Source organism: Lactuca virosa, chromosome 3 (genome assembly GCF_052849685.1).
Source record: "Lactuca virosa cultivar CGN04683 chromosome 3, Lactuca_virosa_CGN04683_v6, whole genome shotgun sequence".
Taxonomy (NCBI): domain Eukaryota; kingdom Viridiplantae; phylum Streptophyta; class Magnoliopsida; order Asterales; family Asteraceae; genus Lactuca; species Lactuca virosa.
Genome location: NC_136428.1, coordinates 244141656 through 244167514, shown reverse-complemented (window position 1 = coordinate 244167514; position 25859 = coordinate 244141656).

The window sequence follows — 25859 nt, the reverse complement described above, 5'->3', positions numbered from 1 at the left end:
TCACGCGCCTATCAGATCTTGCTTGCTGACCTCGAAGTTCCCTGACTTCAGCTTGGGTTTCAGCAAGTTCCCTCTGCAGAACTGCATTGCGGACCTGAGTCCTTTCATGAGCAGACTCCAGTTGGCGAATGCGGACGGTGTTAACGCCAGAGTTGGCGTCAATCTCCACGACTCGGTCGATAGCTGCTCGACCCTGCTCTGTGTTCCGAGCAATCCTACGAACCATGATGGGTAGGACCCTGTCAGCTGAACCTCCCTTAGTGAGGTTGTAGAAGCTTCTGTCTCCATTGTAGGGAATGGGTTGACCCTGTTCCTGACTCCATCTATTCAAGTTTGTGGCCCACAGAGGTGTGGGTCCTTGAAATGCTGGACGAGGATTCAGGTTTGGGTCTTGAGCAGCTGGGGGTAGGTTGTTGACTTCTGGCTCCGAGTCAGAACCATCAGAAAAACCTTCAGCTTCGTGATCATCCAAAGGGATTGGGTGATCATCTTCTGGCTCTTCTTCCAGCCATCATGCATTGCCGTTGTTGGGGTAGTACGGGTCTCCGGGAAGATGGAATCCAGCCATTATATCTACGCGAGAAAAGGGATATAAGAAATAACTAAATAGGCTAATTAGTTAGATAATTATAAGATGATCTTTATTAGTTACTTCAACATTTGTGTAGTGCATACCAGTCATATATAACCAAGACAGGATAGACCTTCGAATAAGTGACCCTAACTCTAAGCCCACAACCAAACAAGGAACAGGAAGTAAAGCAAGGATCACAGATTCTAAGTCTATGATATCCTAGACACATATAACCTTAGTGTATCCACTCAGCAACTATTGACATACTAATAAAGACCTTTAATTCTCAGATAAGTAATTAATAGTAACACAAAATACTCCTATAGTATTTTAAGTTTATGTTCTGTTCTACTGTTCTTGTTTTAGTAGTGTTGGTAAGTTTTTAGACTTGTTGCAACCTCACAACCACACTTAGGCACATGCTAATCACTCCTCGGATAACGTAGTTGATCAGGCTACATCTTCCCAGGGTTGACCATATGTCTCTAAGTCTACTTGTGTTGTCCAACAATCGTAATACTTTTGTTCTGTCCTAGTGACACTGATTTTAGTATGAATGCAGGTATGTATACTTAGTTAAATATTTTATTATTTAAAAGTATAAACTCTTTATCAGAGTATTTTAATCCCGCTGTGTTTATAGTTCGTATATCTTTTATGGGTTGATACACTCGATTCACTATAAACAATGCTCTGATACCAATCTGTCGCACCCCAAAACCATGAACGGCGGAAACGTTCGGGGGTGGACGACGTCATGTACAGTATCACAACAATGCAAAGTAGTAAACAAGCAACAACATCATCCATTGCATTAATAATATAATTTAATACAGGTGTGTTCTGTCAAGTTTTATAGCCACCAAAAATATACATCAAAATAAAAGATGAGTCTTGAACGAGCTCCATCTTCTCAAAAACATGGCACCGGTACCTGTCAACTGGCGACCTGAGAATACAAGTTATTTTGAAAGTGTAGATCAGCTTTAAAGCTGGTGAGTTCATAAGTATATTAGTGTCTGTATTTGTTATGAAAGTATTTGTAAGTCTTGTAATGTATAAGTTTTGCAAAAGTTTGTAATTGTTTGAACTCTCCTAGAAAACCCTATGTTTCCTACTAAAAGTAGCCTTCTACCAAGGCATCTAGTATCTATGTGTGTCTCTTGTAAGAGTGTGTATTTTCCCAAATCTGACTATCATTAACCAAAAATATAGTTTTTAGATTATTGTTTATTGTGTGAATATCACAAAGTAAATGTAAAGGGAAAATGAAATAGTACTGTAGTGTTGTATTAAGTAACTACTACTGTACTAATTACTTTAAACCAATTGTTATTTAAAGTACCATGTGATCGGCCTGTATCCTGCTACCGACTCTATAGAAAAACGACGATGTAAGACGTCGTAAGAAATGACGTTTGGCACCTGTAGACTTGCAAGTCCCACTATAGCGAGCAGCAAGGTGTAGGATAGTCAACCAGAATAGATCTATACACAAACTCATACGCTCTCCACTTAAGGAGATTCTGGATACAAAACGGGTCATGACAGGTAGTGCCATGCCCCCATTAAGTGGCTCACATAATTGTAAGTAATGTATATGTATATGTATATGTATGTGCTAGCTGTATTGTGTGTTCTTTCTCTGTTTAGCCTGTATCTTTTGTTTCTCATCACTGTGTATTATGTTTGTTTCTCATCACTATGTATTATGTTTGTTTCTCATCACTATGTATTATGTTTGTTTCTCATCACTATGTATTATGTTTGTTTCTCATCACTATGTATTACTCACGAATGAACTGACTCATTGTATGTTTCATTGTTCCAGTAATAGTATCTTCCTAAACTATACCTATTATAGTTTACGAGTAATGTTGTTTGTGTATATGAACATGTTTGTATACCTTTGCTACCCAAAGGCATTGAACTGAATGAAAGAAGTAACGTTTTATATCTATACACATATACATGATATATAACTAGGATTCAAACGACCTTCGGACAAATAACCCGAATACCCTAAGTCCACAACCAAACAAGGAACAGGAAGTAAGGTGAGCTATCAGTCCTAAGTCCTTTCAATCCTACTTATATAATTATATCCATATAGATACACATAATATAAGTTAAAAGAGTTTAATAAAAGTATTTGATATGTAAAAGAGTTTGTAAAATAGTTTGAAGTAAAACAGTTTGATAACCCAGTTTGAAAAGTAAGAAATCCACTTGTTTGGTAGTTATTAATCACCTGATTGATATAATAACTATAATAGTTCAACTTGTATTCCCCCCATAAAAGCATTTAAAAACATTTAAAAGGTTAATTAAGGGGTATGAACTCACATGTAGTGAGTGGTTTGGATGAACGGAATGTATAGGATGCTAGGTGTCAAGTGAAGACTTGTACACACACAATGATCCTAGTTAACATATAATATCACATATATGTATCCAATTAGTCTTTAAACAACTTATTAACAAAGTTAAGACATCCTAGGACATGTAAAACACCTTATTTAAGTGCTATAAGTCCTAAGGATTGCATCTAAGTGTTGCAGGACATTGCTATTGAGTTTAGGGTTCAAGGGGACCCTTTATTGGAGTTTACGGTTTTGTGACCATAACTCATTGAGTTTACGGTCGTAAACCCATGAGTTTACGGCCGTAAACTCGTGGTACTTTTACCATGTTGATTTTTGAAGCTTTACAAGTCCTAAGAAGCATTCTTACTTCATGTATAAGCCTTAGGAAGAGATTAGGGCACCATTTCACTCCTTTAGGGAGTTTACGGTCCTTGGACCATTTGTCTTTGGGTTTACGGCCGTAAACCCAAATGATTTATGGTCTTTTGATGTTTTCAAGTACTAAACACATTAAGGAAAGGGTCTAGACTAGTTTACAAGGCTTAGAAGGAACTAGGGCACACTTTGGCACCCTTACTAGGGTTTACGGTCCAAGGTGTTCTTGGACCATAAACACCTTTGATCCTTTGATTCTTGGTGTTTTCTAGTTGATTAAGAAGTATAACAAGCCCTATAACACACTAGGGTAAGAGTACTTACAAGTAGAAGCTTGAAAAGGTGCTAAAAGTCCAAGAACACTAGTGTGTGTTCTTGGTGTTCTTGGTGAAACTTGAAGATCTACACTTTTGGAATGATTTCACAGATGGAAGCATGTTAGATCACTAGATTAAGTAAGATATCAACTTTTTAGGGCTAGAAACACTTACAATGTTGAAGACCAATAAGAAAAGTCGATGATACTTGAGAGAGAATTGAGTTTTGGATCTTGAAATTGTGAAAAGTGATAAATAATGACTAAGTGTCATACTTTTACCCTCTTTTAGGGTTTACGGTCGTAAACATCTTTGTTTAGGCCGTAAACTCCAAACTCTTGGAGTTTTCGGACATTATTGTTGCACAATAAACCCTAGGGCATCCTCTCTCCTATTATCTCCTGAAGTACTAATCTTAAAATACTCAAACTTATTCCAAAAAGCTTGAAAATTAGCAGAAACAGTTTTGACTCCTATTGAAGTGAATGGTTGTACAGAATGGAAATTTCGGGTTGTCACAATGATGATGAAAAAGACATGGAAAGTGAACCCAAGAGTACAAGCAAACCTCATGACTCAAGCACACCAAATGATAGCACTCTAAAAGACAGCACACCACTACAGGGGGAGGATTCTCCTTCATCAACTGAACAAGCTTCGCCTCTCCAGGGGGAGAACTCATCTCCAACCAAGACCCATGAAAGTGTAATTTAAGGGGAGAATTATGAACTTGAAGTTGAAACCGTCTCATCATTCGAGGGGGAGAATCAAAATACAAATGATGATTCGGATGTTCAATCAGAATTCGAAGAGGAAATAAATGCTGAATTGGATCCTGCCTACGATCCAAATTACCCTCCACTCACTAAATAGACAAGATATCATCTGAAGACACAAGTGATTGGTGAATCATCTAAGGGAGTCCTTACACGTTCTCAATTAAACCGAAACAAACTACTTTATTCTCTCAAGTGAAATATTGCATGTTTAATTCGTTTGTTTCCAAGATAGAACCAAAAACTGTCTACACTGCACTCGATCATTCTGATTGGGTAAAGGCCATGCAAGACGAACTCAACGAGTTTGAGAGAAACCGAGTCTGGTGACTGATTCCTACTCCAAAGGATGCATCCATAGTTGGTTTAAAATGGGTATTCCGTAATAAGATGGATAAAGAAGGGAATGTGATACGGAAGAAAGCGAGACTTGTAGTGAAAGGATATTGTCAGGAAGAAGGGATCAGTTATGAAGAAACCTTCGCTCTAGTTGCAAGATTAGAATCCGTGCGTATCTTTCTGGCATACGCAACATACAAGAATTTTGAACTCTTTCAAATGGACGTTAAGTGTGCTTTCCTGAATGGGGAATTAGAAGAAACTGTATATGTTGAACAACCACCAGGTTTCGTGAATGAGAAATATCCCGATCATTACTACGTTCTTGACAAAGCAGTTTACGGTCTAAAGCAAGCCCCTAGTGTTGGGTTTTTATTCAAAAATCCTATTTCACAACCGGTAAAAATGACAACGAAAGCATTAAAAATGTTGAATAAAACTAAAACTCTTTTATCCACCAAGGATCATTTTGCAAGATTTAGAAAGATTAAAACAACCATAGAAGGGAAAACATAACAATATTTGAAGACTTTGATCCTCATGGGAGGTTGGAAGTTGAGGAAGTGTGACAGGAAAATTTAAAGCAAGAGTTCTCTACAAGTATCCACCAAGCAAGAGTAGAACCATCAAAACATGCTAGTATTCACTTGTAATTTCTTGTTCATAAGCCTTTGAAATATATACCAAATATATGTTCAAATATGAAGCAATAAAGGGACTTTGTATAGCATCAAAATAAAAGAGAATGGAGGGGAAGAAGGTGTTGGGTCAAAATTTGGTTTATACTTTGCTTTTCTAGGAAAATATATTTTTCTATACTGTAATATGTAATTTTGTGGCTGTGTACGGTCGTACTCGTGTGTACGGCCGCACACCTGTGTACGGCCGTACACGGGTGTACGGCTGGTGTCTCATATATATAGGGTGAGGAGTGCATGCAAGTGTACGGCTAGAAAAGAGAAGAAGGAGAGCATATTGTAGAGAGAAAATCTAGAAAGAAGAATAGTGTGTGTGAGAGAATCTATTGTAAGGAGCATCATTCATATCATTGAATACATCATAGATTCATCATCTTCTTCTTCTCCTTCTCTTCTATTTGATCTGACATCATCCAATTGATTGGGATTCCGCACCAACAATTGGATCTGATTGATACACAAGCATTTTGGGGACTTACAAGTGGTATTAGAGCTTGGATTGTATCAATCAATTTTGTCAGATCTGGAGCTTATTTGATCTTATTTTGAAAAGATATTTTCTTTTTTGGATAGATCGGGGCAAAATAAGGGGGGTTTCTTCTTTGCATTTTTCATAAAAACGAGTTTTTGATCGAGTTTTGGAGCAAAAAAGGGTAAAAACGTCGTTTTTTTTGCGAATCTGTTGAAGGTGTGCGGTTGAAGCTTGAAGGAGTGCGGTTGAAGTTGATTGAAGGTGTGCGGCTAGGGTGTGCGGCTAGGCGTGTACGGCCTCGGTGTACGGCTCGGTGTGCGGCCAGCCTCGCTTGTGTTCGTGTCCTGCATCCTCGCTTCGCAGCCCTCGTCCTCGCAGCAGCCCTTTCATAAAAAAAATAGAAATCGCGAGTTGAGGGTGCCGGGGATCGAACCCGGGACCTCTAGTTCACAGCCTCACGCCTTAACCAACTCGTCTAGGAGGCTCCTTGTGTCATTCTTCCGAAATTTAAAATATAACTCGTCCTTTTCGCATCTAATTTCGCAAATTGACAAATTCAACCCAAAATTCAATTTCTTTTTATTTTTAAACTCCATTTTCAACCAAAAATTTTAGTTTTTATATTTGACTTTTATTTTTGATTTTTTTTTATCTAAAATTTTGTCACACCCCCAAACCAAGGATGGCGGAAACTCCCGGGGGTGGAGGACTTCATGTATAGTATCACAACAACGAGTATAATAGTGTCCAAAGTGAATACAACCATCATAAATATAATTGAAAAAGTTATACAATAGTATGTGTTTACATGTTTCCAACCAATTACACTTATGATGACAAAAGTGAAATGTCTGACGATTTAACGTCCCATCCTCAAAAGCGGTTGATTTCCTGTTATCACTGAATTCCTGAGAATACAAGTAGTTTGAAAAAGTGTCAACAATTAAGTTGGTGAGTTCATAAGAGTTTTGTTTGAGAAAGAAACCGTTTTCCTTGTAAAAGCGACAAAGTATGTTTCCAGAAAATTGAATATTTTCTTTATTAAGTAAAATGAATGCTTCTATGTTATGCGATAATGAACCCTAGAGGTACCCATAGATTCCTTCTATAATCGCCCAGTGTATATAAGTTATATAAAATTTAAGTTGAATAAACCGTTGAATATAATGGGTCTGCCATAGGTCCACAACCAAACAAGGAACAGGAGATGAGGCGGGCCCACCAATTCTAGGTCGATTGTGACTAGATTCTTATATAACTCTATCATATACACTTAACAATTGTAGCTGAAGTCTAACAATTCTAGCTTTATGTAGTTTTAATAGAAATATGTTCCAAAGAAAATCCTATATTTTCCTTATAAAAGTTAGGTAGTCCTAAATCCCAGTACCGAAAATAAACAAGTATTTTCCATACTTAAAGATATAAAAGCGATTTTAAATCGGCATAAAACCCTTTTTAAAGTTTGGTGGTCCTAAATCTTAGGACCGAAAACAAACAAGTATTTTCCATACTTAAAGATATAAAAGCGATTTTAAATCGGCATAAAATCCTTTTTAAAGTTGGGTGGTCCTAACTCCTAGGACCGAAAACAAACAAGTATTTTCCATACTTAAAGATATAAAAGTGATTTTAAATCGGCATAAAATCCTTTTTAAAGTTGGGTGGTCCTAACTCCTAGGACCGAAAACAAACAAGTATTTTCCATACTTAAAGATATAAAAGCGATTTTAAATCGGCATAAAACCCTTTTTAAAGTCAGGTGGTCCTAGATCCCAGGACCGAAGACAAGTGTTTTTCCATACTTAAAGATATTTCATGTGAGTTAAATCGACATAACTCGCTAATTTAAAAGTAAGAACCCGTAAATCTTATGATTTGTTAATACCACATGTGAGTTATTGTAACCATGCTAAGACCCAGACGGCCTTGTAATACAATGTTCTTCAGGCGTCAGAAACGAAATGACATTTGTCACCACAGACCTGCCGGTCTAGCTGTTGCAAGCAGCTTAGGTGCGGGCTTGTCAGACCCAATATAGATCTATACACAACTATCACGCTCTCCCTACAAGAGACTCTGGTTACAATTTACAGGACTTTTGAGTTTGCTACCATGAAGGTAACACGAAGGGAACATCTCACAAATTTATTCATTAACAGATTTACGTGAACTGAACTGAAAACCTTTGGTAAATAAGTTTGAAATGTAAATGATACATAAACTATACCTATTATAGTTTATCCAACGTTTGTAATGTAAAAGAGCTCTTTTATGAAAATACATTAGTACTATGAATCCATAAACTATGCTTACTATAGCTTATTATATGTGTTCTAAATGAATGAAGAATCTTATCATGAATGACTAAATTTCAGTTTATGATGATAAACTAACAAGAAAACACATTCAATATTTAGAACTTATTGTTATACACTTTGCTCAACATAATACAAAGTGTTATGAAAGTTATAAGCTGTTAACTAGTTTTTAAGCTTTCTGCACTGTTTTTAGAAAAATCATAGAAAATCGAAAACTGAATCCGTAAATTCTGAGAGTTCATAAAATGTGTCTAGTTTATTCATAATTTTTATTATGATTTTTAGAAGTCTTTAACTTGTGTTATAATGTTCATATTCACAGACTGGTCCGAATTCGTTTCTGAAATGAAAAGCAGTTTGTAAAAATCACCATAAATCGTAGAAAAATCGTATAGAGACGTGCAAGTAGTCATTTTAAAGGTATGGACCTGAACTATTTTCATATTAAACAGGTTTGAAAGATATTAAGTTTAAGACAGTCAAAACAGTCCGTGAATAAGACTCAACTTTTCTGATGAAAGCTGTTGTTTGAATTTAGTTAAGTGTTTGGTATTTTAACTTGTATTCCTCCCCTGAAAACTGAAGAAAACATGAAAATGTAAGGGTATGAACTCAGCTTGAGTGATGACTTGAAGAGTGGAAGGTCAAAGACGAGGAGTATCGAATCAAGAACACTTGATGAACACGTGAGAGTTTGGATGATCCTAAGAACGATTTTTGGGTGTTAAGATATGAGTCAATGATCCAAGGGCGTTATGAAATTATGGAATGACACTAGAGTTTAGATGGAATACTTACCAAAAAGTGCTGTAGCAACTCATGAACACTTGCAGAAGGTGGTGGAAAGTAGAGAGAAAGAAGATTGCTTTAGTGGTGATATGAGAAGTGTGTGTGTTTGAAATGAGCAAGTAACTCAAGAAATCCTCCAGGGATTTCCTTATATGGAAGGTTGCTGGAGCAACTTGTGAGATTGAAGTGATGTGTGCATTGGTTTGTGTGATGTTGATAAGGTGGCAAATGAGAGAGTGACACATGGAAGGCAAGTGGGCATACTTGACCCACTTGTGGGGTTAATATCTTCTTAATATAAACTAATGATTTTAATTAATAAATACAAAAAAAATAATTAAAATAAGAGTTCTGGGGTTCTAAAATGGTAAAATATGGATTTGGGTGAAAATCTCACGTTAAAATCATGAAAAACGGGCTTAAAACGAAGTCGTGGTCGAAAACCGGGTGAAAAATGGAAAAATCAGAAGTCAGGGCTTGGTTACTGAGGTGGATCCGAAGGGAAGAACACCCGCGGTTCGGAGGTTGCGGTCTGCCTGGCTGCGGTTCGCCTGGCTGCGGTCGGCTCGGCTGCGGTCCGACTTGGCTGCGGTCGGATTGGCTGCGGTCGGCTGGGCTGCGGTCCGGTTGCGGCTAGGTGGCTGCGGTCTTCAGCAGCCTTGGTCCTTAGTAGTCCCACTCCGGTCCAAGTAAGGTTCGGTCCCTATAGGGGGACTCCGGTTCAAGTAGGGTTTGGCCCTTATAGAGGGACTCCGGCCCTAAAAGGCTATTTTCCAAGGTATCTTCCCGTTTCGCATGGTTTTTCACCAAGTTAAGGGTCGAGATGACTATAAAAAGTTTGAGAGAGATTTTGAGAGAGATTTGGGAGAGATTTCCCATACTTGGAGAGATTTCACATAGTTGGAGAGATTTAGGAGATATTTCACATACTTGGAGAGATTTCACATACTTAGAGAGTTTTGGGAGAGATTTCACATACTTGGAGAGATTTGGGAGAGATTTCACATACTTGGAGAGATTTCACATACTTAGAGAGTTTTGGGAGAGATTTCACATACTTGGAGAGATTTGGGAGAGATTTCACATACTTGGAGAGATTTCACATACTTGGAGAGATTTGGGAGAGATTTCACATACTTGGAGAGATTTGGGAGAGATTTCACATACTTGAAGAGATTTCACATACTTAGAGATACTTAGAGAGTTTTGGGAGAGATTTCACATACTTGGAGAGATTTGGGAGAGATTTCGCATACTTGGAGAGATTTCACATACTTAGAGAGTTTTGGGAGAGATTTCACATACTTGGAGAGATTTGGGAAAGATTTCACATACTTGGAGAGATTTCACATACTTAGAGAGTTTTGGGAGAGATTTCACATACTTGGAGAGATTTGGGAGAGATTTCACATACTTGGAGAGATTTCACATACTTGGAGAGATTTGGGAGAGATTTAATCTTAGCCATTATTATCGTATAATCTCGTAATGCAAGGTTCGTGAACCCCGTTATGTTTCGTTTATGATTGTTTTAAGTCCCCAAAAGGGTCCTTAGTCGTGTTTTGATGCGTTTAACTCCCTTTTTAGGGTTTTTACATTATTAACACATAGATTCTTCGAGACACTTGAATTTTTGACATAAAGATGCACATAGAATAACTTTTAACATACAAGTACTAGTTAAGTTGACTGGTTTGACTTGTTGACTTTGACTTTGACTTTGACTTGAATTGACGGTTGTCACATTATCCCCCCGTTAGAAGGAATTTCGTCCCCAAATTTATATTTGAGTGGGACATCAAGGGTTGGGGAATAGATGTGGGTATTTTTGCTTTATTTGGTCTTCGTGTTCTCAGGTGAATTCAGGTCCTTGTTTCACGATCCAACAGATCTTCACAACAGGGATGCGTCTTTGGTTTCGTCGGGAGGTTTCACAAGAGTCTCGTCGGACATACCTTCCTTTAAATTTGATGCGCAGATGGTTAGATGTACATTATTAGGTTCTTGGGGCAGTCGGAGTTTGTATGCTACTCGGCCAATCCTAGCAAGGATTTCGAATGGCCCGTTGTACCTTGGGTTTAGTTTCCCATGTTTACCGAAACATATCATTCTTTTGAATGGTGAGGCCTTCGGTAGAACTCGGTCGTCAACCCGAAATTCCGAGGGTTTGCGTCCCTTATCTGTGCAGTTCTTTTGTCGGCTTCGAGATGCTTTCAGCCTTTCTCGAATTTATACTAAGTCGTAAGTAATAACTTCCCCCTCGGAGCGCTGCATAGGGTCTGCTTTAGTGTTCCCGTTTGATTAGGTCGGTAGGGAGCATATGGGTTCGGTTTACTAGACTAGACTTATTTAGATGGTAGAACGTTCATTCACACTCCTGGATAGCCTTGTCCCGAAGTTCATGGTAGGACTTGTACCTGGTCCATCTATCATTAACTTGCGCATATAGGTCGTATGTAATTAGGGTTGGCAAGACAGTTGGATGGGTGACTACGCCCCAAGTCCACAACCAGACAAGGAACAGGAAGTAGGGCGGAAGCACACATCCAATGTCCATAGAATCTTAATTATATATTATCCTCGTGTATACACTTAGTAGTGATAGACTAACCGTATTCGTCCCAAGCTTCCGTGCTTGATCTTGTCCTGTTATACGTGTGTTATTCTCGAAGGGTTCGCTAGGAATAATTTGAAAAGGTGTGGAAAGTGTAATACTCCTCTGGTGAATGTTTTGAGGTTTCACAGCGAGAGATGGTCAGGAGATCTGTGTCGTATTTGCGTTTATAAGAGACGAGGGTTTCGAGGTTAGGTGAAGGGTCTTTTCGTAGCCATGTAATCGGGAAAGTGAGGACTATACCAATCGACATCGAATGACGACAACAAATCCTTTTAGTAACACATGTGTTAAGCTGTATTCGTACGAATCATTCGTTATGGAGATAGAGTATCATGTGATTCTTGTTATTGTGCTCTGTTTTGATCGGTGTTATTGTTACTACAAATGATTCATATCACAACAGTTAGCACTGGTAGTAAGTGTGTTCTGAAATTTAGTAGTGATTCCTTATATCATGATCCCCGACCGATCATTCCATGATCGATCGGTATATGTATGTCGTATGTAAACTGGTATTGATGAACTCGTCGAGTGGGTGGCTCTACCCTAATCTCACTACTAGACATGGAATAGGAGTTAAGACGGAATTATTCGCTTTAAGTCTTTAGTATTTTGATTATAATTAACCTTGATGTATATACCAAGTTATCCCAGCTTACTGGTAATGATCCATATATAAGTGTCTTTGATTTGATTGAGTGAGAAAGTATTTTTAACTACTTTTTGATATACGGTAATTTTAGCAACATACCAATTTCATTACAAACATATGGTACTTAAACGTTTTTGTTGTTGGAAACATTACAAAAGTCCTAATAAGGTTCCTTGTTGCTCCTGCTGGTTTGTTTGTCACGTTCTTTCTGTTCCCCCGTCATTCCTCTCAGTTGGACAATCTCTCTTGAAGTGTCCCGTTCCACTGCATAGGTAGCATACTGGACTTACACTGTTGTTGGTGATTGAAGCGATGTGCTGGGTCTGTTTCCTGCAGAACCGGGCAGTATGTCCGTCCTTGTTGCAGTTTTTACAGTGCATCACCCGGCAAACCCCATGGTGATGGTAGCCACACTTGTTACACCTTGGGACTGATCCCTTATATGGTCTGGCCGGTGCTTGGGTGACAGACCTTGTGGCTAGTGCCGAGGCATGTGTCGTGACTGCTGTTGTAATGGAAGGGGTGGCCATGGGTTGTTGTCTTTTAGCGAATCTTTGAGATTAGTTGTGCTCCTTTTTGTTCCAAAACTTTCGCTTCTTGAGATTGGTTGTGCTCCTTCATGGGCAGACACCCGTCGGTGTTCCTGATTGTTACAACGATTTGTATTGTCGGTACCGCTTCCATCTCTGCTAGCATTGTTAACATTGAGTTGCGTCATGACGGCTGTCACGGCTGCCGTGACTACAGCTTGAAAAGTAGCAGGATCTATCTGCAGGATTGCTGCCTCGCTTGTTGGATGGTTACCTCCTTGTGAAGACATAACTCTGTTGCATGGGGAGAAACGATTTCGTGAGTGGGGACGATTCTAGTTATACCCTTATCATTTATATACACATATATAAATTTCGCACTTTACTAAACTATACTTGATGTTTCTGCTAACGTTCCGGAGACGGAGTTTATGGTAGTGGGCAGAAGTAGGTTTTGTACGGGCGTTAAGCTTTACTCATCTTGGGATTAGGTTTGTCCAAACACACTTAGTTGAGGAGTTCTGATGGGATCCGGTGCATTAGTGCTGGTATGACCGCACCCTATAGGTCTTATGGAAAGGCACCTTTCAACCACGAGGTTTAAAAAGAAGAAATGATAATGAGTATTGAATAAGGGTTTATACGTCAGGAGTTATCTCACTCAGTTTATCGTAGTTCTGAGTGTATCGAGTTCCAATGTTTTTGGTGTCTTTTGAAAACAATTCATAATGAGAGTCTATATATAATAAACTCATGAATTTTTAGTAGTATTGCTCCCAATGAAAATAATACGCATGCCCCTTTCATTTGTATGATTCTAGTATATTTAGCTTTTAGAGAAAGGTTTTGAGCCTGATGCAGGTCTACACCACATTATTGCAAGGAAAAGTTTCGACCGCAAACAAATCTCTCGACTAGTGTAATCACTAACTTGCGGGGTCGGGTCTACACATGGAGGGGAGTAACACCAACGCACGCTCATAGGCCTAATCTACCAGGTCTTGTGAGTAAAATGGACTCTGCTCACGACAATTCGCCCCCAAATGGCGATTGCTATTGCTGATGGCGACTCCATCCCTTGATCAATGCTGCCCAACGGGGCACAGGTTCGATGTAGTCGAGGCGGTTTGCGAGAGCCCTGGCTATGTAAGGAGATGTCGATCTCTGGCTCCATCTTCGACTCTTTTCCTCATCACCCACTAACTTTCTGGGTTCGGAAAGTAGGGGCCTCCCGGTAAGTAAAATCTTGTCATGATGTCCGTGCAAGAATAGGGGTGAGGTAACAGGCATATAATAATTATATTCCTAGAAATACTTATAGGGGTTTGATCCTCTTTAATTATTTTTATGATGACCTGGTGCATACCAGTTACATATCTAAGTTATATATAACTTTAGCTTATCCATTTAGTGATTGTAGACCTACTAGCAAGAATCAGTTTAGTTTTCACATAAGTTATACTACCACAAAATACTCCTATAGTATTTTAAATGTTATGTTTGGTTGTTAACGATTTTCTGGTATGGGTGTTGGTAAGTTGATAGACTCGTTGTCCACTATGACTATCCCCCGGCACATACTAGTCACTTCTCGGACGAATATAGTTGATGAGGCTATATTCCTCCCAGACTTGATTGCATATCCCAGGGCATATTCACATTGCACAACTCTTCTATTTTTAACTTTTGTGTTTTCCTTAGACGTAGCACTAAACCGGTATGCATGTATGTACTTATACTTTTAACAAGAAACTATTTATTTCTAAAAGTATAGTTATTTAAAAATGTTTAAATCAGAGACTTAAGTCCCAATGCATTTATAGTTTGTATATCTTATGTGGTTCGATATACTCAGTTCACTATAAACAATGCTCTGATACCAATCTGTCACACCCCCAAACCAAGGATGGCAGAAACGTCCGGGGGTGGAGGACTTCATGTATAGTATCACAACAACGAGTATAATAGTGCCCAAAGTGAATACAACCATCATAAATATAATTGAAAAAGTTATACAATAGTATGTTTTTACATGTTTCCAAACAATTACACTTATGATGACAAAAATGAAATGTTTGACGATTTAACGTCCCATCCTCAAAAGCGGTTGATTTCCTGTTATCACTGAATTCCTGAGAATACAAGTAGTTTGAAAAAGTGTCAACAATTAAGTTGGTGAGTTCATAAGAGTTTTGTTTGAGAAAGAAACCGTTTTCCTTGTAAAAGCGACAAAGTATGTTTCCAGAAAATTCAATATTTTCTTTCTTAAGTAAAATGAATGCTTCTATGTTATGCGATAATGAACCCTAGAGGTACCCATAGATTCCTTCTATAATCGCCCAGTGTATATAAGTTATATAAAATTTAAGTTAAATAAACCGTTGAATATAATGGGTCTGCCCTAGGTCCACAACCAAACAAGGAACAGGAGATGAGGCGGGCCCACCAATTCTAGGTCGATTGTGACTAGATTCTTATATAACTCTATCATATACACTTAACAATTGTAGCTGAAGTCTAACAATTCTAGCTTTATGTAGTTTTAATAGAAATATGTTCCAAAGAAAATCCTATATTTTCCTTATAAAAGTTAGGTAGTCCTAAATCCCAGTACCGAAAATAAACAAGTATTTTCCATACTTAAAGATATAAAAGCGATTTTAAATCGGCATAAAACCCTTTTTAAAGTTTGGTGGTCCTAAATCTTAGGACCGAAAACAAACAAGTATTTTCCATACTTAAAGATATAAAAGCGATTTTAAATCGGCATAAAATCCTTTTTAAAGTTGGGTGGTCCTAACTCCTAGGACCGAAAACAAACAAGTATTTTCCATACTTAAAGATATAAAAGCGATTTTAAATCGGCATAAAATCCTTTTTAAAGTTGGGTGGTCCTAACTCCTAGGACCGAAAACAAACAAGTATTTTCCATACTTAAAGATATAAAAGCGATTTTAAATCGGCATAAAACCCTTTTTAATGTCAGGTGGTCCTAGATCCCAGGACCGAAGACAAGTGTTTTTCCATACTTAAAGATATTTCTTGTGAGTTAAATCGACATAACTCGCTAATTTAAAAGTAAGAACCCGTAAATCTTATGATTTGTTAATACCACATGTGAGTTATTGTAACCATGCTAAGACCTAGACGGCCTTGTAATACGACGTTCTTCAGGCGTCAGAAACGAAGTGACATTTGTCACCACAGACCTGCCGGTCTAGCTGTTGCAAGCAGCTTAGGTGCGAGCTTGTCAGAGCCAATATAGATCTATACACAACTATCACGTTCTCCCTACAAGAGACTCTGCTTACAATTTACAGGACTTTTGAGTTTGCTACCATGAAGGTAACACGAAGGGAACATCTCACAAATTTATTCATTAACAGATTTACGTGAACTGAACTGAAAACCTTTGGTAAATAAGTTTGAAATGTAAATGATACATAAACTATACCTATTATAGTTTATCCAACGTTTGTAATGTAAAAGAGCTCTTTTATGAAAATACATTAGTACTATGAATCCATAAACTATGCTTACTATAGCTTATTATATGTGTTCTAAATGAATGAAGAATCTTATCATGAATGACTAAATTTCAGTTTATGATGATAAACTAACAAGAAAACACATTCAATATTTAGGACTTATTGTTATACACTTTGCTCAACATAATACAAAGTGTTATGAAAGTTATTAGCTGTTAACTAGTTTTTAAGCTTTCTGCACTGTTTTTAGAAAAATCATAGAAAAATCATACGAAGTCGAAAACTGAATCCGTAAATTCTCAGAGTTCATAAAATGTGTCTAGTTTATTCATAATTTTATTATGATTTTTAGAAGTCTTTAACTTGTGTTAAAATGTTTGTATTCACAGACTGGTCCGAATTCGTTTATGAAATGATAGGCAGTTTTGTAAAAATCACCATAAATCTTAGAGAAATCGTATAGAGATATGCAAGTAGTCATTTTAAAGGTATGAACCTGAACTATTTGCATATTAAACAGTTTTGAAAGATATTAAGTTTAAGACAGTCAAAACAGTCTGTGAATAAGACTCAACTTTTCTGATGAAAGCTGTTGTTTGAATTTAGTTAAGTGTTTGGTATTTTAACTTGTATTCCCCCCCTGAAAACTGAAGAAAACATGAAAATGTAGGGGTATGAACTCACCTTGAGTGATGACTTGAAGAGTGGAAGGTCGAAGACGAGGAGTATCCAATCAAGAACACTTGATGAACACGTGAGAGTTTGGATGATCCTAAGAACGATTTTTGGGTGTTAAGATATGAGTCAATGATCCAAGGGCGTTATGAAATTATGGAATGACACTAGAGTTTAGATGGGATAATTACCAAAAAGTGCTGTAGCAACTCAAGAACACTTGCACAAGGTGGTGGAAAGTAGAGAGAAAGAAGCTTTCTTTAGTGGTGATATGAGAAGTGTGTGTGTTTGAAATGAGCAAGTAACTCAAGAAATCCTCCAGGGATTTCCATATATGGAAGGTTGCTGGAGGAACTTGTGAGCTTGAAGTGATGTGTGCATTGGTTTGTGTGATGTTGATAAGGTGGCAAGTGAGGGGGTGACACATGGAAGGCAAGTGGTCACACTTGACCCACTTGTGGGGTTAATATCTTCTTAATATCAACTAATGATTTTCAATAAATAAATACAAAAAAAATAATTAAAATAAGAGTTCTGGGGTTCTAAAATGGTAAAATATGGATTTGGGTGAAAATCTCACGTTAAAATCATGAAAAACGGGCTTAAAACGAAGTCGTGGTCGAAAACCGGGTGAAAAATGGAAAAATCTAAAGTCAGGGCTTGGTTACTGAAGTGGATCCGAAGGGAAGAACACCCGCGGTTCGGAGGTTGCGGTCTGCCTGGCTGCGGTTCACCTGGCTGCGGTCGGCTCGGCTGTGGTCCAGCTTGGCTGCGGTCGGATTGGTTGCGGTCGGCTGGGCTGCGGTCCGGTTGCGGCTAGGTGGCTGCGGTCTTCAGCAGCCTTGGTCCTTAGTAGTCCCACTCCGGTCCAAGTAAGGTTTGGTCCCTATAGGGGGACTCCGGTTCAAGTAGGGTTTGGCCCTTATAGAGGGACTCCGACCCTAAAAGGCTATTTTCCAAGGTATCTTTCCGTTTCGCATGGTTTTTCACCAAGTTAAGGGTCGGGATGACTATAAAAAGTTTGAGAGAGATTTTGAGAGAGATTTGGGAGAGATTTCCAATACTTGGAGAGATTTCACATACTTGGAGAGATTTGGGAGAGATTTCACATACTTAGAGAGATTTCACATACTTAGAGAGTTTTGGGAGAGATTTCACATACTTGGAGAGATTTGGGAGAGATTTCACATATTTGGAGAGATTTCACATACTTAGAGAGTTTTGGGAGAGATTTCACATACTTGGAGAGATTTGGGAGAGATTTCACATACTTGGAGAGATTTCTCATACTTGGAGAGATTTGGGAGAGATTTCACATACTTTGAGAGATTTCAAATACTTGGAGAGATTTGGGAGAGATTTCACATACTTGAAGAGATTTCACATACTTAGAGATACTTAGAGAGTTTTGGGAGAGATTTCACATACTTGGAGAGATTTGGGAGAGATTTCGCATACTTGGAGAGATTTCACATACTTAGAGAGTTTTGGGAGAGATTTCACATACTTGGAGAGATTTGGGAGAGATTTCACATACTTGGAGAGATTTCACATACTTAGAGAGTTTTGGGAGAGATTTCACATACTTGGAGAGATGTGGGAGAGATTTCACATACTTGGAGAGATTTGGGAGAGATTTAATCTTAGCCATTATTATCGTATAATCTCGTAATGCAAGGTTCGTGTACCCCGTTATGTTTCGTTTATGATTGTTTTAAGTCCCCGAAAGGGTCCTTAGTTGTGTTTTGATGCGTTTAACTCCCTTTTTAGGGTTTTTACATTATTAACACATAGATTCTTCGAGACACTTGAATTTTTGACATAAAGATGCACATAGAATAACTTTTAACATACAAGTACTCGTTAAGTTGACTGGTTTGACTTGTTGACTTTGACTTTGACTTTGACTTGAATTGACGGTTGTCACAAATTTTGACTTTGACTTTTAAGATTTGACCTTTGACTTTTTAAATTTGAATTTTAGGGTTGACTTTTGAGGTTTATAGTCAAAGGGCTTTTTTTTATAAAATGAGTTCCTCATCCATTCCGGTAAATGAAGTTTCATGTACTCCATCTTGTGTTAAAACTATTAAATTTTTACGAGAATCGATAGATCTAATCAAGAGAGAGAATGAGGACCTAAAATATGAAAGATACACCATTAGGAAAGAACAAAAACCGTTAAAAGCTCAATTAGAAACCAAAATCAAGGATTTCCGAAAACTCCAAAAAGATTACAGCAACAAGTGTGAAAATTATGATCACATTAAGAAAAAACTTGTTGCTGTAACTGAAGAACTTGACGCTTTGAAAATTAAGTGTTGAAAAACAGATGTTAGTTTCAAAAATTATACTGCGTCAAGTCAGACAGTCGAGTCCTTATTTGAAACCCAATTAAAATTCAAAGATAATCAAAACAAGGGTTTAGGGTATGATAATGTTCCTCCACCTTTCAATCATAACTACACATCCATCCCTATGACACAGGAAGAAATTGACAGGGAGGCACATCTTCAATATGGACAATGAGTTGGATTTGTGTCAGGAGGACTTATTAATGTTGAAGATTCTAATGTTTCCACTTCCAACGCAGATTCGTCAGTAAGCAAGGGTAAAGTAGCAGAGGATGAGAATAAGGAGAACACCATTGAACAAACCAACATCTCCTTGAACTCTGAATCTGTTGCTTCGAACTCAGCTATGTTTGATCAACCTACTGTTGAGAAATACATGCCACCAACTCCAGTGAAACAGAGTGTCTGTTGTAACTGTGTGTGTGGGAACAATAAGAGACAAGGCAAGGATACGCCACCAGGAGCAGGAAGAAACAACTCCTACGTGAAGAAGCAGACTTGCTTTCACTGTGGAACACCTGGACACATTGCCAGAAATTGTCCTAATCGTGCATACGTTCCCTACTATGCACAAGGGTGGCAGAACACGCCAAGAGGGATATACTTCAAAAGAAACCCCTCAAGGTCACGTTCAGACAATAGCGACTGGAACACGCAAAAGGCGAAAAATCAAACTCCCAAGGCCAACAAATCAACTCCCAAGGGCAAGAAGGGAATGCCGGTCCAGAAGCCAATTTCAAGAAATGCTCCAACGAAACCAAAACCGGCTAGGTCAACGTCATCTCGACAACAGACCTCAAGTTCAAAAGCAAGTACTGAGCCACCCATCAGATCGAAAAAGAAATGGGTTAAACCCAACTACAAATGGGTTCCAAAGGCTCACTCTCCCAAATCTTCTAACGATTCTAATATTTCTTCATCTTCTGTTTGTGATAAACAGGATATGTCATGGGAGAGAGTATCGTGCGTTAATGACAAAGGTCGAACCAGTTTCAAAATGGACTGGGTTCCAAAGACCAACTGATCCCGCTCTGTGTCGGAGCAGCTATGGAGGCATATCATCAGACTTCGGTTTGTTGGTAGTGGCTGTTCCAGGCACATGATAGGGGACATCTCTCAACTGTACAACATTCATAACTTTGTTTGGGAGTATGTGTCCTTTGCGGGAAAGGAAGAAAAGAAAGGATCACACATGGGGTTAGTGCTTAATGACATGAAGAATTTTCAGATCTTTTCTGAGATTATGCGTGCTATTCTCACACCTTCTGGATGCAAATTCAATCGGTGACTTACGGTTTGAGTTTTCTTTTCTATACTCCTGAGTTTTTCTTAAGCTGATTCGCTTTAAAGACTAATTTTTGTTTTAGGATAGTTTAAATTTGCGCATTTACTTTCGTTTCTCTCCTATGCACAAATTTAGGGGGAGAAATAAAAACAAAACAAAAATTAGAAAATTTTTAAAAAAAAAATCCAAAAACATTAGAAAATCAGAAAAACCAATAATATGTTGGTTATGCAATGTGCTTGAGGGAGATGTTTTAGGAAGTGATACACAAGCATTTTGGGGACTTACACTTCTAAGCCAAAGAAGATGAAGAAGATGGCGAAGAAATCCAAGAGTCCTTCTCCTTCCAGTTCAGACAATGATGAGGAGGATGAAGAAGAAGAAATTCAGAATCATGAATCACCGAGAGGTAACACACCTCCTCGATCACCAACTCCAACCGAACCTCTTAATGACAATATTCCAACACCTCCTCCATCACCGAAAACGACTGTTCCAATTTCGGTTGCTCCTATTCCACCACCTACCACATCTCAAACAACAACTTCTATTCCACCACCACCACCCGTTAATACCATATCAATCTCTACCACTCCTTTACCTCCTCCTATTATTTCCCAATCAACTACCACCACTACCCCAGAACCGACAGTAAACGTCAACGTATCTAATACGGGGGCGCGTACTGAAACCGAACCTCCTGTTACTTCTAAACCTCTTTCCCCCTCACCTTCAACTGATTCTGGTGCAAATCTCGGTGGTGATAATGTTGAGTTTGACTCGACTTACTACAGTCCTTATCGGCTTCCTACAGATGACGATGATGAAGCTCCAGTCACACGACAACATCTGTAGAGTATTGATGTGAAACTTGATCAACTGCTTACTGCTTCCAAGTCCTACAACGATGTGGTGCTTCAATTTTTTCTTGAAACAGCTCTTGAGCAATATACGGGAGCTATTGACAAGTCCACACTAGCAGTTGACGCTTCTACTTCTTCTTGCAAGAAGGCCATTACTGAGGTTTCAGAACTGGTTCATAGTTCACAGATTTTTCTTGAATCACTCAAAGGGCATGCTGATTCCAATGCAGCCAAGGTGAATGATTCAGTGGATTCCTTATCCAAATCACTTCAATAGGAGCAAACTATGTTTGAGGCTGTTCGTTCGTCTATTCAAGCTGAGAATACTTCTCTGCTTAGTTCAGTAACTTCTCATCTTTCAACACTCCAAGCTGATTTAGAAAAGGAGAGTGCCTGAAAGGAAGATCTTGCCCGCCAAACCTCAACTATTGAAGTTCAGAAAGTGCAGTTGGCTCAAGCTGAAAAGGAAATCTCACTGTTGAAGACTGAGCGCGCAGTATTCAGAAGCTGTGCTGGGGATGTGAAGGATATCCTTACCAACCTTCTTGGTGCTCATGATCCTATACTTACTCTCACTATAAGGAATCATCTGACTTCAAAACTTCTTCCTGTCCTTGCAATGTTACATGAAATGAAGGGTGTTTCGGAGAGATTCGTACCTCCAAAACAAGGGGGAGAAGGTGCTAAATCGAAGGTTACTGTGCAAACCGAATCTTCTCAACCGAAAGTCACAGTTAAAACTGAACCGAAGGGTAATGAAGCTTCGGGTTTCGGGAACCAAGATAAGAAGAAGGGAATTGATGATGACAGTGATGAAGAAGAAGATACAATTGCTGAGGCCCTAAAAAGAAAGAAGAGGGACAGAGAATTGGATGAAACCCTAAGGGTTGCGAAGGAGGATGAAGAAAAGGAAAGAAGGAAAAAGGAAGAACAAGATGACTTAAACTGCAAAAAGGCCTTGTTTCCTCTCTGGACAAGAGATACACTCATCAAAGAGGCAATAGAATTTCCAAGTGTCTACTGGCTGGAACCTGTCGCTTCTTTTGATTGTGAAAATTCAAAGGATTCACAGTTCGATATGCCAATAACACGAAAGGCATTCACATTTCATTGGTTTGATTCGACTGTTGAAGTTCCTTTCCCTCATCCAAAAGTTGATCGCGAACTTATTGCTTTCTATTTAAAGTTCGGTCAGCCCCAGTACTTGACGTGGAGTGCACAGAAGATAGTTACTGTCAAGGTACTGAAACCTTCGCCTGCTGGGAAATTTATAAATGTTAGTTTCAAGATCACCCGAGGATCAGCAAACTCGGTTTCGGTTATTTCCCTGGCAGACCTTCCAAATTTGAATCCTCATGACTGGATCTTGTTGTTTAACATTCTGCTCACCAATGCCAAAGAATATGAGCCGATCCTGGATCATTTGAAGAGGACATTACTTTTCGTCATCATCTATTGGCCATCATACCGAAGGTGTTCAAGACAGTCAAGAAGTCTTCAGTAGCTCAACAGAACTGAGCTTTCGGCTCCATTGACGCAAAGGGGGAGATTGTTGGGTATTATTGTGTTGCGTCATGGGCTTATTTTGTAGATCCGGATTGGGCCTGTCCATCCGTGATTATCTAGTAGGGTTATACTATAAATAGTGCATGCATGTATGCATTAGATACGTTCTTGATTATCATTATTATTGTTTTGTAACCCTAAACACCTCTACAGTTGAAGTTCTTAATCGAGCTCTTCTGAGGTGTTAAAGTTTAATCATTCAACATCTTTAAAGCCATTCATGTGTTCTTAATTACGTCTTTAATTGTTTATATGCTTAGAATCTATCGATCCTACTAGAACGTTGTTCCAACACTTAGCATCCTTATTCTATTTCAACTCCATTTAGGCTCCAGAAATGCATCTAACTGCTCCCAAAATACTGCTCCACTCGAACTATCTGAAAATGACACAAAAATGCTAGCAGTTCGGGAATTCTTATAAAAGACATGAGTTGAACCTTATTTCAACTAATGACATGCAAGTGTACAAATTATGATGCCAAATGCTAATAAAAACTAACCTAAAAGATGTTTAAAATGGTATCTATCAAATCTCCCCAAGCCTACCTTACTTGCCTTCAAGTAATTAAAAGATTAAACATGATAAACAAATGGAATGATGCAGATTACCTAAAAATAATTTAGAATAAAATAAACGAAAATAAAAACTTGAACTAAACATAATTTACTCTTATTTCTCACATGATCAGATTTCACAACGAGGAAGCTCCAATGAAATAGCTACCTAGATGATAGTCTCAACACCTTTATTGCATTCATAATTCATATCTAATAAGTCAAACCAAGCTTGAGTAAATAATTATTATGCCGAATTAAATTTGTGAAAATATTATATTTTTTTAAAAAAAAATCACGCAAATTCTTTTATAAAAATTTAGCTTGACCAACCCCTCTCTTCCTCCGAACTCGTCTGGTAAATGTGGTAAGCTCCATTATAGACATAAAATCCAAGCTTACCCCTATGATTCCACTATCGATGGATCAATCTCATTATACCACACATCTTCTCTGTCTTGATCAACTCTTCATATTTAACTTTGATTGGTTCTTGATTTCGACTTGAACTTGACTTGGATTTATCCATCCCACACATCCATTATTTAACACTGTTCATTTATCCATCCCACACATCCATTATAAAAATTATCTGACTCTTTTGTCAGTTCATATTTCAAAAACATTTACAGACCTTTCTGATATGAAAAGACAATTCTTAAAATTAATTGTAACGAGACTGTTATTTTTGGTTCCTATCACACTTCATCTTTATAGAGCTATCGAATGTAAATAATATCCTCATGTCATGTAAAATTTTATATTTTTGATTTTTTTTTTTAAAAATTTCAGAATTTTAAAATTTTCAGAATTTTAAATTTTTTATGCATAAAATAAAAAACTAAAATAACTAGAAATAAAATCTTTTGGGGTTTTTTTATGAATGCAGAAAAATAAAAAGGAAAAATATTTTTTGGATTTATCGAATTTTTTATATGCAAATACAATTCAGAAAATAAAATGCAAAAAAAGAAAAAAAAATTAAAAAATTTAGCTGAAAAACTAAAAAATTTAAATTTTTTAATTAAAAATGCAAATTATTATACTAACCCCCTCCCAAGCTTAAAATGATGCATTGTCATCAATGCTCAGAGAGGAATGAACAAGTCAATAAGACATATACAAGCAACAACGTGCAGCTAGGAATGAATGTACCTGATACGATTATAGAAAATTGATGAGTTGAAAAACTCTTATATCGATTAGATCTTCAACAGGTTAAACAATAAAATCAAACAAATACAATGAACACAATATGGAATCAAATAATCTTAATGATTCAAATGTAGTCACGCCTCAGCAGAGCTCGATTAAGAACTTCCACTGTAGAGGCGAGCTAGGGTTTGTAGTACGAAGCGTTTGATAATAATGAAAGCGATCACAATAAAGGATGCATGCATGCACCTTAAATACAAAACCCTAATAAACAATCATGGTTGGACAGGCCTAAACCGAAAAACAAAACTGGGCTAAGAATCGAGCCCATGACGCAACACTATTCGACCCAACAATCTCCCCCTTTGCGTCGAATGAGGCGAGAGACTATTTATGTTGTGTAGCCTTCACTTTCTTCACAACCTTAAACAGCCGAGGAATGATAGCAAGAAGTGTCTGCCAAAATTGAATGTACCAACGTAGCATATCAGTAAACAACTTCTTGTCAGCTGCAGAGTTCTGATTACACTTGTGAATGATTTCCAAAATATGCTCCAGGCAAGCGGTTGAGAACAGGTGCTTGTCAATAAGAGCGAACAGGCACTTTTGACCTTCGCCCCTAATGAACATCACTGTATGAAATTTTGGATCGATTTTGCCCTTGACCATCGTGTTCACATTCCCAGTTCTTCCAATTGGTTTGATCGTGGGTCGCTTGTGAATGGCAGATGTGATTTCTTGATCCATCTTTGCTACTTCATGAATGTAGCAAACAAGCATTGACTTGATATGGTCAATGATCGGCTGATACTCCTGAGGATTGGACAGCAGAATGTTGTTGAGGAGTATGCAGTCGTGTGGATTCAGGTTCGGTAGATCAGCTAGGGAAAAATTATGAACCGAGCTATCAGAGCCTCGGGTCACTTTAAACTTGACATTAACAAATTTCCCAGCTGAATAAGGCTTCAGTACCTTGACCGTTGTAATCTTCGGTGTGCTCCAGGTCAAGTACTGTGGCTAAGCGAACTCCAGATAAAATTCAAACAGATCCCGATCTACCTTCGGGTCCGGAGAGGGAATGGCAGCAGTT